Source organism: Calliphora vicina, chromosome 1, assembly GCF_958450345.1.
Source record: "Calliphora vicina chromosome 1, idCalVici1.1, whole genome shotgun sequence".
Lineage (NCBI taxonomy): Eukaryota > Metazoa > Arthropoda > Insecta > Diptera > Calliphoridae > Calliphora > Calliphora vicina.
In genome coordinates, this window is record NC_088780.1 from 83,449,960 (window position 1) to 83,465,641 (window position 15,682).

Consider the following 15,682-nt stretch of genomic DNA (forward strand, 5'->3'; position numbering starts at 1 on the left):
AAAAATAAATAAATACCAAAATAAACTAAATAAATATAATTTGTCGGCGTTCGTTGTGAATCTAGTACTCATGCTCTAGCAAATTTTGCGGTGAAGCCTGACAGACTGTAGCCAACAACACTGATCAACTGGGGCTACTTCTATGATGGAATGGCTAGATTGTTGTTTAATTTATAAACAAAAAATACAAGGATAGTCTAAAAATTTCTTTCAAAACCTAAAAGTTGGCATTGAAAACATATTTTCGTCTAAGAAATATTTACAATATATCAATTCGTTAAAGACTTTTGCTTTATTCTATAAGTTATTATAGTTTACATAAACTAATGTTAATGACGGCCCTCGCTCTTTCATACATATCTGGCGTTTGTATTTTAAAAATACGAAATACATCATCTGCGCCGCGTATTGTCTATGTAGTATAAAAATATATTCATGTGTATGAGAATATCAACATTTATTTTTACGTAAATTATATATGTATGAACCCAGTAAACAATTTTAGCCGAATTCGGTCAGAATTTGTACCGACAGCCTCCACAAGTTGCAGATTTCGTATCCGAAGTCGGTACGACATTGTACCGAAATTTGTATGTTTGATTGATAAGAAATCGTAATTCTTTGTCTGGGGAAATTTGTAAATTTTTTCAGACTTGTCGGACATTACGAGTTCTGAATTAAATTCCTAGGAAATATCTGGATTGATATTGTTACGACATTTCCAATAGAAGTCTTAACAAACATCCGAATATTCTGACCATTATTTGATTTGCTTCCACAAAATGTGCCAAAATGTCTGAAGAACAATTTTAGACTATTCTCTAAAGTGTCAGAAGGAAATCTAGATAGATGGTTCATTTTCTGAAACATGTTTAGAATTATTTCAGAAAATTCTGACATAAGATAGGTTTAGTTTAGGTTTAGATAATGTTTAGTGGGAAGTAAAGTGTATACATATTTTTGTACGTATGAGCGATTGTAGTTTAGTGAGTGTTGCTGTTGCTGCTTCTGTTTCTGTTGTTGCTGGTGCCACTCATTCATTCACCGCTCATTTCATTCCATTTCAGACAAACCAAACATTTCAGTCTTCATATTCTTCGTATTTTTTTATTTTAGCTTTTTTTATTCATTTATTTTGTTGTTGTTTTTTTTATATTTTATATGTTTTTTCTGTGTTTTTTTTTAGTATTTTTTCATTTTTTGTTCGTCTAAAGTAAAAAAAAAAATATTGAATTAAATTTTTTATTTACTGTTTGTTAGTAGCAATTTAACAATTTTCGAGTCGTTATCGCATGCGCGCGTCGCATTATTTTATAAATTTTATTTAATTTTGTTTTATATTTTTTTGTTTCGCTAAAATACAAAATTAATTTAATTACATTTAAATGCTTCGAAATGATAATATTCGTTAAAAGTATAAAAAACCAATAAAACGCGTGTTAATGGCTGCGATGTAACAAAAGTGTTTAAATCAAAATATTTTAAAACCAATGAAAGAAAATTTATTGAATTTTTGGCCAAAGAAGAAAAGAAATCATTTATCATTTTGGTATATAATTAAATAAAATAATTTAAACCAAAAAGGAAATAAAATTAAATACATACATATAAAGATTTTCTGTGCAATTTTCAACAAGTGCTTGCTTTGTAATAAGTGGATCAATAATGTATAATTAATTTACCATAAAACCCCAGCAGCATTAAGATTTTAATGACAATTTTGTAGTCTCATTGCTGTTTGTTTCACTGAATATAAGTTCTGCTGAGGTAAGTAGTCTGTCTCAATTGCAAACGGCCGATTAAAAAACGTTCCACATATAAAATTGATGATCTTTTGTACAAATTAGTATTTCATTTTAAAAATAAATATTAAATTTATGATTAAAATTATTGACAGAGTGTTTTATTGCAAAGAGATAACAGTCACACACACACATATATATACACTTACACAATCACACATATACACACTCACAGTTATACTTAAACATAGATTGTGTGTAAATATTCTGTTGTCGATAATTAAATAAATATTTCTTTTTATTCTTATTTAATCCACATCCACTCGTATTTATTAATAATAATGTATGTATTTGAATTTTGTTGCTGTTTGTTTGTTTATTTTTTTCTTCTTGATGTTGTCATTTATTATATTTATAAAATTTTGTTTAAATTTATATTAAAAAAATTAATACCACTCGCATGTAGAGAAATGTGTCTGATTTGATCCCATAATTAATTTTAACATCCATAAATGTCAGCTCGTCTTGATGAAGATGTCATTAGCAACTGAAATCGTCTGAATTGTGTTGTTTGGTGTGATTTTTTTTATTTCATTTATTTTTTTAGTTTGGTTTATTTAATTTTTATTATTATTGCTGTTTCTATGAAAAATGTTGATATTAACACATAATTTATAATGAAAAATTAATAATTATATTAATCATAATGTCTAATTAATTACGAAACTAAAACAACGTTTTATTTATAGGTACATATTAGACATGATTTTTAGTTTTTCTGAGAAGAATATTATCTGTAAGAATTAGTTTAAACTATTTATTTATACATAATTTATTTTATATAATTATGTTTTCTTTTGACATTTGGCACATTTTGCTAAAGTTAATTAATGTTATTAGCAGTCATCAATATGTAGCTCCCACTCAAAATTGTATAGTGTTTTGGCAACTAGAAAAAAATCTTAAATAAAGATAAATTAAAGTTGTGAGACCAATGTACTATATACCTGTTGGGAACTGACTCCAAACTATGAAGTCACGAGACTGGTTTCTTGGGAATATCAAGGGGTTGTAGTTTCAAAACTTTATAAGTAAGAGACCTGAAATTTTACACAGTCAGAGCTGTGTTGTTTCTTACTCTACATAGATTACAAAGATACTATCTAATAGCTGGTCCAAAGTAGTCAACGCATCTGAATATAGATTACATAAAATCCTAGAGTTACCTAACTGGTTACTTTACCAGCTGTATAACTAGTTATTTTAGAGTATCCTAGACTCTTTATTTGATTGGAGGCTTAAAATTTACATAGCCAAAACTACATTCCGCGGGACTGCCAGTAGGTATTAATTCGCGGGGTGGCTAGCTTATGTCCCAGATCTACATTTTCTCACTGGATATGTGACTGAGTCGCTTTAAGCTGCAATCGCATTCATTTAGGTAAACTATGAATCCTTTCATATGTAATTCCGATGCCAAAACGACATATTATACAGTTTCGTACAGTTCGGGGCATACTGAACACTTCGGTGAGTCATCTTGTCCGAATCGATGTAGATATGTAGCTTCGATAACCACCATGCCCTATAAGAAATTCCGCCAGATTATAGCAGATTTACCCATGGCAGCGGTTTATTCATTTCCCGATATTTGGAATCAATTTTTATGTCCATCAACCTGCTGTTAGTGGTCTCATACCTTCGGTTTGACGAATTGATCTGTACTGCGTCTCTGTGTTTTTGGTCTTCTCTTCGTATATTTTTGAAAATACCCTTATTGTGATATCTTCTACGGAAAACAGACATCATGTCCTTCTTGGAGGCTCAACTTTGTGAACCATTCCAAATATCAGGATAGTGTTTGTCACTCGCTACAGGGTTATTCAGGAACTTTGCCTTTATTTGACATCATTATGGCCAATGAGTTCACAACTTTGGTAGACATTTGTCATGAATATTCAGTGTGCAGTTTAAAATATAATCGGGTTTCGATATTTAGAATTTCGTTACAAAGAGACCGTATAATAAACTGGTTTTAATAGTTGACTCATTCTTAGGAAAATTAACTCATTCTTAGTTATATACACGCAGAGAAAAAATATAATTGGGCATGGTTACTGTAACCATTTATATAGTGTTACAAGTTTTTTAACTATATTATAGTCACAGTAACCATTTACATGATTGTGGTAACCATAATATGGTTAACTTACGATTCACATGATTGTCTCAACCATATATATGGTTACAGTAAACATATATATGTTTGTGGCAACCATATTTATGATGAATAATTTTATCATAATATGTTGTTCTCAGATTATGATAAGCCTTAAGCCGAGAGCACCATAATATGATAAGTCCTTCATCATATAAATGGTTGTCACAAACATATATATGTTTACTGTAACCATATATATGGTTGATACAATCATGTGAATCGTAAGTTAACCATATTATGGTTACCACAATCATGTAAATGGTTACTGTGACTATAATATAGTTAAAAAACTTGTAACAATATTGAAATGGTTACAGTAACCATGCCCAACAATATTTTTTCTCTGCGTGTAGAGATAGTGCAATACCCGGTTTCTTATAAAGACCCTATTCTCCGACCAATGGGAACAATCTTTCGCATATTAATCACAATAGGACAATCAGTTATCCTGTACTAAACAGTCGATAATATTTTTTTATTCTATGCTTCTGGTGGGTAAAATACTACATTCTATAGGGCCACATTCTAAAATTTTTCACTTCGCCCATTTTAAGGAAAAAAAAATAATTTGTTATAAAATTCATTGATTAAAAAAGATATAATTTTTTAATGGCTCAAAAGTTAATTAGATATCACACGATAAATATCTGCACAGTGGCCAATTTTTCAAAAATCATACCTTAAAAATGCCTTTGTCTTGAATCGGTTGGAACTTCACTTTCCCTAAAGGGAACTACGCAATATGGAGCCGCGATAGAGCTGCTGAGAGAATTAATTGTTTCTGACATTCCTATGTTGTGGAGTCAGTGCCAGTTTTATCACTATAAATATAGGAAATCAAAGTAGAATATAGCAATGTCCCAGATGTCCAAATATTCGTAATAAATTATAAATTTTCAAACATTTTATGATTAATTTAGAATGATTAGCATGCTTAAAAATTATATCATTTAATTTAATAATTTTCTATTTCTCTCTTTACAGATATAAAACTAAATTAAATTAATCAAATTTCTCGCAACTACAAAATCAAAATACGGTATGTACCAATTAAATATTTATTATTCTTGAATTGAAATTTAATTTTAAAAATCATAAATTATAAAATTTGAGTATGTTTCACACACAAAAATGCAATTTATAATTTAGTTTATTTTCTAATAAAATAACAGTTTAAGTAAATGTTTTTCTTTTCTGCTTAAAGAACGACTATTAGTTTTCGTGTTTTTTTTTATGGATTTAGTTGCAATTGTCCTTCTGCCATCATTAACCAAGCAATAAATATGCGAGAAAAGGCATAATGTAGAGTGACGGCAGCAAAAAAAAAAACATTATTCCATAATAATGGCGACAATTGTTGTGTAAGGATATCGTTAGCTAAAAATGAAAGAGCAGGGACCGAATTAAAATGTACTCATTTCGATAGATATCTAGATATCGTATTGATCGTAAGAAAGTTAGATCAATTTTACTCGATATGTATTCAATTTCTAATTTTTAGTTAAATATTTTTGGTTTATTTAAATATTACGAAATAATGTTACAGATACTTCTTTCTCATGCTACATTCCTGCCATCGATATGAGTGAATAAAACTTTTTTTATACTTTTTATGTTGTACCTTTTTAACTTTATGACCAAAACGATTCACAGAGATTCTTTACAGCAACATCAGTCATATGTGGTGATACATTTGCTCAGTGCAGAACTTAAAATGTGTTTATTCAGTTATTGGTGATTTAACTTCTGTTAATACTAACTAGAACTGCTTGAGTGTTGTTTCAAATTTGTATAAAAGTTGAATTTAAATTATGTATTTTCAAAGACTGAATATGTATGTGCTGCAAATGTCATGGTTTTCGTTGAACCAGACAGCATTTTGATGTTAAATGCCATTGTTACAATTTTAATCAGTTTTAAAAATTTCATAATTCAGATTTGTTGCAATATATATCTCCTGGTAACTAAAAATTGCCAAACAATATCTGTGTGATGGAAATATCGTTTGTCATCATTACGTCTTGAAAATTGTTATTTACGCTCGACATTCGAAATCTTAAGTAAGATTCTTAAGAGCTTAGACTTTTGGATTTTTATCCAGTTCCACAACATTTCCGAAAGCCTCCATTCTTTTAGGACTCTCGCTAGAATGTCTAATGCACATACTTGAATTTTAGGATTGTTAACTTTAACTGTGTGTGTGTTTATTTTAAGCGACAATACACATCCACACGTAGGAATATTCCTTGTTAAATAAATAAAAAAACGAGAGAAACAGCGCCTTGGGAACATTGCATTAACATTAAATTCCAAATTGTTTTTATATGTATGTATTTGCTCGAATACACTGGCCTGCTGGATTGTTACTTTGACACAGGCAACACTGCAAGATGGGAGAGGGAGGGGGTATTAAAAATGGTAATAAATAAAATAAAGTGCGCTGAGTACATGATTTCCCTGTTAAAGTGGGTCTCTTTCTATAAATTTAAGCGCAGCACAACACAAAAAAAAAAACAACTCAAAAGAGAAACGTTCATCGACTTAGAAAGTAATGTCCTTTTGTTGTTGCTCTTGTGATATGTGGTCAATCAAGAGTCACCCCTCCTGGCCCTTCAATTCCAAACGAACTTTGACTCGTTTTTATTTTGTGTTGTTGGTGTTCTTCTTTACATTTGTCGCTTGTTGTTGCTCATGTTTTTGTCGTGCAAAAAGGGCAAACTGGCCAATTGTGGTAAATCGGAAGTTAAAACTGGCAATAAAATGGCGCTATAAAAATCTATGAATGACACATTAAATCAATCGCCAAAAAAATAAATAAAAATAAAACCAAATTTCTCAAGTCTTTAGAATCACAGAGCGAAATTGCCCAAAAAAAAATATAGAAAAATGAAATGAACGCCTGAAAGGAATAAATATTAAGTGAGTGAGACTTGCTTAAGAGGTCTACCACTAAGATGATTAAAAGTCTATAAAAATTGGTATTCAAGGTGGGGGTAATAAAACGAATTATGAAACATATTGTTGTTGCTGATGCTTTTACAATTGCTATTAAATAATGGCCTACTGTTGCATGAATCATCAGAATAAAAAAGGTGCCAAAGGTTAGAAATCAACAATATACTACACTGATATCCAAGTATATTAAAATTAAAATGTCGTCAAATAATGAAAAACCATTATCGAATATTATTAAGCCATTAAAATGGACTAGAGGTGGAGATCATAAATAAAAAACAATTTGTTGCGCTTAAATCTGCTGCATCTACAGTCACTAATCACTCGATAATATTTTAACTTATAGATACGACTCGTAAAACTACTACGCCCCTTGTAAATTGAAACTTATATTTTTAGTTTGAGTCTCTACATTAGGCAGCTGCTTTAAAATGCGCCATTTTATTTATATTTTTGTATTTAATTTAACTCTCCGTTACGTCTGCTTCACGAGCATTAACTAAATAACTATGATATAATCAAGTCAGGTGTTGTTTCATTTCGTTTGTATATTATTGTACCTTTAATTTCTAAATTAGGAAAAATAATAAATAATTTGTAACTTTTTTTTTCCCAAAAAAGTAGAAATTTTAATGTTGTGCTGACATTTACAGCTACATTTTTTTCATTAAAAATTCTTTTGTTTCTTTGTTTTTTTTTTTTTTTGTAATCTATAGATTTTTTTCTAATAAAGTAGGAAAGAATGTGTCACTGCTAGAAATCTTTAACGAAAAATCTATAATTTTATTACTTTTTTACAAAAACAATTTAGCATTGGCTAGCTATGGCGTTGATCATCAAACTGTTAACAAAGAGCGAGCGAGAGCCCACTCACTTGTACACTTGTTCCTTTATCTATGTTCATGTTCTTTCCATTTGAATTTTCAACAAAAGTCTTCATTTTTTTCTAAATTTTTTACCTTTATCTCTAAAAGGAATCATTTTATGTGTTTTTTTTCAACTTGTTTTTATGCTGTATTTTCTACTCATCACTTGTCTAAAATGGTTTCTCAAAGCAGGCCATTTGTTGGGTTTGTAACAATAGATCGTTTAATAATATATTTTGAATTACATGAGCAATAATTGCATGACAACAGGACATTGTATTTTGAACTGTTTTTATAGCATTTCAATCAGCTGTAGAAACGAATGAATTCATTCCACTTGATTGCGTTTTACAGGAAATTATTATTATTAAGAAGATAATAAAAACAAGTTGAAATGATTCAATTCAATGATAAATTGTAAATCTTTGTCCTGTCCACTATTAGTGTTTGAAATAACACCGCAAACACTTCAAGAGAGCAAAGTGTAAGAGTTTATGAATTGTAAACTAACTTGATAGCAGGTGGTTTTTAGATCTAGGCGGATGTACGAACGTTTAAAATGTAACGACCTATGTGGAAATGCAAGAGATTTAGTCTATTATTTATCATTCCTGGATCATATTCTCTTAACACGAATTGAAACCCATTTCTTAGCAAAATGTGAGTTGTGGGTTAGCCAAACAGTATGCTGATCAAAGGTGCTGACAAAGGACGAAGCTGTCTTGATATTACATTACACTCTGCTTAGTCATAAATCGATATGAAAAATGTTCGGGAATAAAAACAAAACAGGATTTGGTCAATACCATAGGAAATATGCCATAATTGTCAATATACCATTGTATATTGTAGATCAGTTTAAACAATACAAATTAAGGGGCCCAATTTCCAATTTGTAATTTTGAAAAAATAATGAAATTTACTTAATTTCTTGCACGATGCCATTGACACATTGATCAAAGTTGCGTTTTAAAATATTTATTTGTATTTATTAGCGAATTTCAATGAAACTTCATAAAAATTTAATTAGGTCTGAAGATTCGGTTTTTTTTCGGTTTTTGATTGAAAAACTACAAAATTTTCTTTAAATTTAAAAATAAGCCTTTGATGTACTTTCGTATCGAAATAATCCCAATAGTTAAAAATACAGTCTGATTGAAATGATGGAAAAACAAGTAAGAGACCTATATTCGGCTGTGCCGAATCTTATATACCCTTCACCAAATTATACTTTTTTTATGTTTATTTGGAAAGAAATTCATATAAATACATGTTTAACTTAAAAAAAATATAAATATAATTAATAATACTCTGTCCCTTTATTCGGGCTCTCTAGCATAATGATATTTCTAGACATTTAATATAATTTTCATTAATAATAATATTTTTTATATTAACATGTTAATAATATTTATAATACAATTGTAATTAAAAATTACAAAAAAAACTTACTTTCATATTGCAAGGAAATAAATTAAATCACCAAATTATACTTTAAAATACAAATTTTAAATATTTTTAGGTAAACAAAATTTATTTCTTTTTTTTCAAAATTGTTTTTGAATATTTAAAAAAAAAAATTTCCGAAATTGTTTTCTCGATGTTTTTTATTTTTTATTTTTAAATTTATTCGTGAAAAAAATTTATGACAAACAAAATTTAGTTGGAAAAAAAATTAGGGTTAAAAATTATGTTTCCCGATTTTGACCCATTGTAGGTCCACATTACTATAGCCTTATATACATCGTTGTAATGGACTTTGAAATATCTATCATTAGATATTCATATTGTTTATATTAATGACTTAGTAATTAAAGATATAGGTAAAAAATAGGTCAAAAATCGAGGTTGTCCCGGTTGTCCTTATATCTCAGCCATTTGTGGGCCTATTTTCTCGATTTTAAATTGCTACCGAGCAGGTAGAATTCTCGATATATTGATGTATCTATCATGTTTGTAAGTTATTTGGGGCTACGGAAAGTTGATTTCAACATATAGACGGACATGGCTATAACGACTTCTCCAGAATATATATATTTTATTGGGTTGGAAATGAAAAATGTAGAAATTACAAACGGAATGACAAACTTATATACCCCTCTCACGAAGGTGGATTGGATTTCTAAAAATATAAAAAAATAATCGTTTTAAATAATTGGAGGAGTCAAAATTTAATAATTTGTTAAATATCTCAAATATATAAAAATATTACTTTTGACGCCGGTTGTAAAAAGGCTAACGCTTCCTGATTTCAATAAAATCTACAACATATTTTTCTTATGCATTGATTGTAATTAGAGTTTTTACTGGGGTTTTATATTTCTGCAAAAATTCTTATTTTTCAATATTTCTAATGTTTTAAAACTCTAAACCAAGGATTAAAACTGCTCTAACTAATTGCACATATTTAAGATACAAAGAAAACAAAGAAACTAAAACGCTTTCACCAACAAATTTCACCATTTCATACTTGATATAACATGACAGTTTTACCTAAAAAAGACAGGTTGTATTTTTGTTTAAATTTCTTTTGAAATTAATTAAAAAATAAGATATGAAAAGAAACTCATTAAAAACTGGTTGAATTAAGGAAAAATTAAATAGCTATTTTTTTTGTAAAACAAAACCTGGTTTCAGTCTTCTTTTTTGTTGTTTTTGAGGCCATTTTCTTGATGTCTTCATCAAGTTGTCATTTGAGTCAAGTGAAAAACACGTACAAGAACGACGTACTTATGTTGTTTCTTAAATGAAATTCTTTTAATATTAATTATGAGCCGTATTGTTGTCATTTTAGTTTTTTTTTTCTCTCCCTCCTTGTTTATTTTTGACGTAATGGTGAACCTTTTGGCCCCTTGCTAAGAATATCTAAACATATCTGTTCGGTTCATCTGCATGTCTCTGACTGCCTGAGTGTAGCTGTCAGTTATTTGTTGAACGCATATAAAATTGTATAAATTATGAGAAAAGGCGTTTGTTTTGTAACCATGATACCGAGATCATAATGAGTACAGCCATATATTTTTATAAATTTGTTTTTTTCTTTTAGTTTTCCAGTTGCTATATACATAACTTGTTCATATACAAGTAGGTATTTTTCTGTCTAAGAACAAGTGAGACTAAGCACATGGGATACGAACCAAGCTGGAGATATTTTCTTTGAAAAGAAATCTACTCGTATGTTATTTCTTTGGAGTTAAAGTGCTTTTTTGTATGCCATTAAGCAGTTGTTTGATAAGCTGGGTTTTAGTTTCTCAGTTTCTACTTAAAAAAAACTGTTTAAAAATGTAAATTAACTCAATTCCTTAGATTGTGGCTAAAATGACAAAAAAATTCAACTTTATACGCCAACAGGGCAGAAGTAAAGTCAAACCAAAAAAACAAACGGACAAGTGACTGGCCAGGAATAATTCCAAGGCATATCACGTAATCTGCTATTTGTTAAAGACAAAAATACATAAAATGTTAAATTTATATTTCAATTAATAATGTCATCGACAAAGAGTCACGACAGTATCATTGTTAATAACAAGAAACTTGGCTGGTTGGTTGGATGTTTGGTCACAGTCACCAAATACTATTGATTGAATAAGGTTTTGTTCTGTTCTGTTTGCCTTTTTCCACATTTCATTTGAATTACCTGTTATCATGCATTTGGTCAGACCAACAGATACATTTTTATATAAAAATAAAAAAATTAAAGGTTTATTGTAATTCATTGCGTATTTCTGTTTAGTGATCATCGATATGAAATTCATTTGAAAATGCAGTTGAGCTGACATCGCTTTTTCCTTCAGTGTTGGTTGTCTCTCTTAACTTTCAAATTCAATTCTTAATGGCGGCAACACCTTTTCATTTCTTAACTAACAAGTTCTTTTTTTATAAAAAATTCTTTTGGTAGAATAAAGTCATATAAATTATAATAAGCAGGAGGGGTTTTTCTTTAATAAATTAAGTAATTTAATGTGCTTAAAGCGTATCCTATAAAAAACATTCTCAATTCCCACTTTGCTGAAGAAAAATTAAATTTATGTAGAAAAGAAATTTAAATATTTTGTGTATGTTTGTAATAGAAGATGAGGGTAAAATTTTTATTTATTTTTAATGTTAAATTAGGACTCAGGTAAGAAATGTATGATAATGAAATAAAATGTGTATTTTTCTTATGAAAATTATTCACTGGGACGGAAATGCTTGAATTTCACCTCAAAATGGCTTCTATTAATAATGTTGTAGTTGGTCTAAACTAAAAGAAGTATTCAAGCAAAGATTTTGAAGATTTGATCTACTGATAACTATATAAAATATACAATTACTTGTTGCACATAGCAGAAATATCTACCCCCGAGAATTGTATCTTCGCTCCGTAACACCTTGAGTACCAATCGGTCAAAGGTTATGAACTAAGCGACAGCTGTATCAATCTGCAATTTTTTCGAAAGTCTTTCGATGACAGCAGACTGTTACAACAACGACATATGCAATCTTCCATTTATTGATAGTATCTAGCTTCTCCTGGGCTGATAGTATCATGAAGCGGAATTACAAGGAAACGGTAATAATATAACTAATGAAATGCCTCTTGATAATCTGGACTGCATATATGATTTTCCACATCTCTGAAGGAAAGAAAGCATCTCATGCCAAGGAAATGGATCAGGTTCTCCTCCATTCTAATTAAAATGTTGGAAAGTATCATTGATATCTACATTTGGTCATTTCTCAGTCCAGGTAATCCACAGAACTCTCAACATGCTTACACGAATTCTCTCATGAGTTAGCCATATAGATATAAAGAGCGCATTCAAGAATCTCAAACCTGAATTAATGGCATGAGAAATTGATCCTACAGCCGATTCGTTTGTTAGACTAAACTACAATGATGCTATCGACAATTATCCAAAAAATAATCTTGGAAGTACTGGAATCTGCCAAACTAAATTGTGGATTCATAGCCATGCATTTTTATCTTATTTCATGTTCATTACTTCTATTTTGAAATAAAATGTTGTTCAATTTAAAATGAAATCCATTAAATCACTATAAACCGTGAAAAATCAAAGTTAATCCCTTTGAAGAAAGAAAACAAAATCTCGCTAAAATAACAAAGTATTAAATTCAGAAACAGAGGGAAGGAGATAAAAGGAAAAAACAAATAAAAATCCCTTAAAGAATGAAAGACTCGGATTTAGTTGGAATATTATACGAGTATACGTTTCCCTCATTTTCAAGCAAAACTGAACGAAGTGTGAATATAAAATATTCAAAATTCATAAAGCTTTAAATCCCCAACACAAGGCAAAATAACAAAAAAAATAAAACATAGAGAAATAAATAAAAATAAAATTCTGATTCAAAGGCGCTTGTGTGCGTCTGTATGTTTCTAAATATTTCAATATCTAAAATAACAATGTAAAATAATCAGAATAATGAAACAAGTGAAATCATCATCCTCCTGCTCCTCTCACTATGATTTTATTTTCTAACAGTTTTTTCCAACAATTTTTTTTTACAAGGGATGATTTCAATTCATTTTCTTTCACTAAAGTTGGTAAAATTTTCCCTTCTTTTTTTATTACATTTAACAGCGTTGAGTGTAAAAAAAAGAAGAACAAATACTTTTGTATACATTTTATACTTTTACATTTACATAAGCATAATTTCCACATAGTTATATTCCTAAACAGACTCTTAAGATAAAATGAGAACGAATTTCATAAATACATTTACGTGAGTTGGCTGATAAGGTGCCGGGGGGAACGAAGAACGACAATTGAAGATGATATTGCAACGATATGAGGCAACAAAAAAGAAAAAAATTAAGTAGATGGAAGTAGAAGGGTACAGTATCACAAAAAAAAGAAGAAATGTAGAAAACACCCACATACAAGTTCAATGTATTACAGTATGAAGCTTATAGATTCTTTAAGCAGAACTATAAATGAATTTGTTCGTTAAAAGTAAAAATAAATCAATTAAAATATTACGATTCAAATGATTTTTACACAAGAAAACTTTAGAAATATCAAACCAATTAAATTTATTGCTAAAATAAATTCCGAGAGCTTAGAAATGTTAGTTCTTGCCTTTCAGTCTTAAACTACACAATAAACCAGACAACAATATGATAGCGAAAACGATATTACCTTATGTGGCGACTATGATTCCTCTTTTATTATTCAAACCGATATTAACGTTTTCAAATATTTTGCTTCCAACAAAATAAATAAATAAATAAACTACAAAAATTTGAAAAAACTTCAAACCGAAAAAAAATTAAAATAAAACACCCTAACCACAAAAGCCTTAAAATCGATTTTAAGTCCATAAAGTTGACTATATTTTAAATTTCGTACCATAGATCAAATTTCAAATATAATTTAAAATTTTGTTTTATTATTTTAAAATAAGCTTTTTTTTAACTTTTATGAAAATTTTGTTTTTTTTTTTAATTTTTTTAAATTTATTTTTTTATTTACATTCATTAAAAAATATTTTCATTTATATGAATGTATGTATTGCATATCTCATATGGTATGAAAAAAACAAAAGTTCTATTTTAAAATAAAGTCGACTTTAACAAAAATTAACTTCAAAATTTCTTTTATGGTTAGGGTGAAAATGTTCAAGCAACATATGAAAGATGGAAACAAAATTTATATTAAATCATTTAAATTTTTTATGGTGAATTGACCTGTATATTAATACGTTGCCACAAAATATTCAGTTGTGATATTAGTGAGATAAAAATATGTTTAATTTTCTTTAAGTTTTTATTTTAGCGAAATAATTTGTAGAATTAGACCCCTTTCACACTAGGCAATTTAGTTGCGCAAGTCTCTTGCGCAACAACAAAACAGCATGCTAATTTTTCTTCTCCTCAACCCGACATTACCTCTGGCATCAACAAACACAAGAGACTTGCGCAACTAAATTGCCTAGTGTGAAAGAGGTCTTACAGTTATAAAATATAATTTTTGTCATTTAAAAGTATTCAGAATAAAATATGTAGCATGGCGATTTTACAAAATCATATATGATAAGTTATATCAGATTTATTGGGTAAGAATCAAATAAATAATTTAGAAATCTGTTTTTTTAGTTTATTACTTGATATAGAACTGAATAACTTTCCTGGCCTTTATGTGTCTCAGGTCTCATACACAGGAAAATGCTTTAGAAAATATTAATCGATTTAGGAAACTTTATAATGCAAAACTGTGTTGATCTCATAAAAGCGGTCAAAATAAGCTTTTTCGAACATGACTGTTCGAAATTGCAAAAGCTGGGGCTTATCCTAAATATCAGCATTGTATGCAAGAGAGCCCCAAATAAATCCAAATGTTCTAATTACATACAAAGCTGACAGTCATGTTTAGACATATGTGAAGTCACGCATTTGCATTTAAATCATGGTTTTTATGTTTTATGAAACAGTTACATATATTGGCAATAATTCTTCATGTTTATTATTTTAATTTTATTTTTAATTATTTTTAAAAATTAATTTAAAACGTGTCGAAAAATATTGATTGTAGAAATTTACTCTAGCATCCCACAGTTTTTTATTAGCTAAAAGATAAGACTTAACATTCATACCAACATTTTCCTGACATTCCACCTTTTTCACACTTTCGAAAAATACAACAGGGGAGCGAAAATTAAACGAATGCAGTTTAAATATTATTTCGAGGTATTTCCATTAGGATTGTTGCAATGAACTTTTGCTCAACTAAGCAAATCATTCCTTTTAGCATCTGTATTGTCTCAAACAAGGCGCACATTTTAACTCAGCAAAATATTTATTCAAATGGCGTGCTACTCCCTTAAGGTTAATTTCAACATTTTTCTCTACATCGACTATTTTAATGTAAGTATGTACGTATGTATGTATATATTTA